This window comes from Octopus sinensis, linkage group LG4, assembly GCF_006345805.1.
Source record: "Octopus sinensis linkage group LG4, ASM634580v1, whole genome shotgun sequence".
Lineage (NCBI taxonomy): Eukaryota > Metazoa > Mollusca > Cephalopoda > Octopoda > Octopodidae > Octopus > Octopus sinensis.
In genome coordinates, this window is record NC_043000.1 from 114523878 (window position 1) to 114526753 (window position 2876).

The following is a 2876-nucleotide window of genomic DNA, read 5'->3' on the forward strand; positions in this document are numbered from 1 at the left end:
AAACCTGCCATACACAGACAACTTCAGCTTTATATATATAGAGATAAGGCAATCAAATAAAACACTAATCTCAGATCATTGCCAAAGGAATCATAATCTGGCAAAAACTTTAGAGATCATTCCTCCTACATTCTTCGACATGAGAATAAGGTCCCGGTAAAACAACTTGAGTATTAAATTGTGCTCCCATGTTGAGCCTTCATCAGCAGAAAAACCAACAACTGTTTACTCTGCCTGTCTATCTGTCTGTCAGTCGGCCATCCGTCCATTCGCCTGTCTCCATGTCAGTCTGTGTATAGGCTCACACTCACACACATACATGTATGTGTATGTAAGCGTATATGCACAGTAATCCTTTGCCATATCACGGTTCACCTATCGCGGCTCACCTATCGCAGTTCACCTATCGCGGTTCATCTATCGCGGTTTATTATTTAAGCTCACGCCGATTCCTCCGTGGTGTTCTTTTGCATTTATAATAAAATAAATATATACAAATTATGAAAATAATAAAAAAGAATATACACTACAGTACTGTTTCTATTTCGCGGATTTTCATCTATCGCGGGGGGTTCTGGAACGTAACACCTGCAATAGTCGAGGGATTATTGTATATATGTATGTATATGTATATATGTATGTGTGTGCGTGTGCGCGCATATGTATATGTATGTTTGTGTATATGTGTGTGTGTGTGTGTGTGTGTGTGTGTATGTGCGTGTGTGTAGTGAATTCCTTTGCTCTGGCTATGCTCAGCATTCTAGTTTTCAAACAACGAAATTCCTAATTAGTGCAATTAGCGTTTAAGTAGCTGACTCGACCTTTGAATTGCAGTCATAGTCGAGAGAGTAAGAGGGATCGAACTCAGAACAATGAAAAATAAAACTGACCTCGGAGCAACTGGAACTCAGAGCCCAGTGAACCGTAGCGAATAATATCGGAGGAAATGGTTCATTCCGACGGCGTTTCAACGAATTTGTTAAACCACCACAGGTGTGTGTGTGTGTGTGTGTGTGTGTGAGAGAGAGAGTGTGTGTGTATGTGTGTGTGTATGTGTGTGTTTTGTGTGTGTGTGTGTGTGTGTCTGTGTGTCTGTGTGCAGTCTGTAATATAAATGATTATACATAATACATACATATATATATATATATATGCAGGTATGGCTCTCTGGTGAGATGTTTTCTTCTCGACACATGGTTCCGGATTCTTCTACTATAGCCTCGGGCTGACCAAAGCCGACATATGTGTGTGTGTGTGTGTATGTGTGCGCGCACGCGTATGTGTGTACACATATGACTATATGTATGATTTATACACACACACACCGCACACACACACACACACACACACACACACACACACTCACACACACAAACACGCATACACAGAGGCGTGCGCGTTAATGCTGTAAGCCAACATGTACGGGACATTTCCACACCCGTGTTAGCGAAATGCCATCAGCAATACGTAAAGCAGGTGCAATAGACAACAACTGCAGCACCATCAGCACCATCAGCAGTAGCAGCAGTAATAAGGGAAGGGGTTGCTAGAACTAAGGTAAAAAAAACTTCTATAGCCGCTGCTGCTGTCGCTGTTGCTGCTGACTATAAGAATGAGTTTGTAGGTTGGCTGTGTTTAGTGTGTGAGTTGTTCTAACTAGTTGAAGTAGTCTGTTCCTGGACCATCATCTCATCCGCGGCAGACCAGAATGGTAAGTACCGGGACTTTAGCATTTATTGTTTGTGTGTTACAGACATTTCACTGCAGTCATCCCGGGGCACTGCCTTGAAGGGTTTTAGTCGAACATATCCACCCCGAGATTTATTTTTATGTCGGGTGTTGTGTTTTATTAGGGTCTTGGGACAAAGTGGTATGTTACGGGGAATTGCATAAATATATACATACACCGAATGTATAATATATGCATTATATATAATATATGATATATATAAATATATATATATATGTATATACATACATACATACATACATATATATATATATATATATATATATATATATATATATAGTATAAATACACAGGTATACATAAAAACGTATACATAAACCACATGCACACATACACACATATAAAATATACTTACATAAATATGCACACGCAAAAATTTGTAATTATAAGTATAATTTAATTATGCTTATAATATAGAATTTTGCATAAAGTACCGATAATGGTTCTTTTAACACACCGAAACTACTTGGTAAAATGATTAATTATTAATTGATTAATTAATTTACCTTTCATATTATTGATAAATATGCAGATATGTATAAAATAATATACGCAGACATACAAAAATATAGACGCATATATATATATATATATATATATATATATATAGATATATATATGTTAATAAAATAGAATATATGCATATATATAAACATATATGTACGTACCTACCTCTACATGTACATATACACGCATATATGTGTACAGGACACCAAAAAGACGTCGAACACATAGAGAGACGAAACACATAGACACAAAACCAAGGAACAAGAACAGCAAAAAAAGGGAGCGATACAGGACAATAGCACAACGAAAAATCCCTTCTTCAGTCGCTAAGATTCATCTACTAAACGTTTAGAGGATAAAAGCGAATATATATATATATATATATATATATATATATATATATACATGCATGCACATTATATACATGTATACAAACATATATACATGCAATTACTGACACATGCTACATATACACACACACATACACATATGCACATGCTTGCACAAATATACTTACACACATACATACACACACACGTACGCTCACACGTAATTATACACACATGCATATATACACACACATAGTTATATACACATACGCACGCACCTGATCATTCTT

General features: G+C 36.5%; 1 long non-coding RNA gene across 1 annotated transcript in view; it reads left to right on the forward strand.

Annotated features, from left to right (window-relative positions):
* Positions 1-1565: 1565 nt before the first annotated feature.
* LOC118763276 overlaps positions 1566-2876 on the forward strand; it is a 14330-nt gene continuing 13019 nt past the window's right edge. Inside the window, exon 1 of the long non-coding RNA XR_004999027.1 lies at positions 1566-1711. This is a non-coding gene — a long non-coding RNA (uncharacterized LOC118763276). The remainder of the gene's footprint in view (positions 1712-2876) is intronic.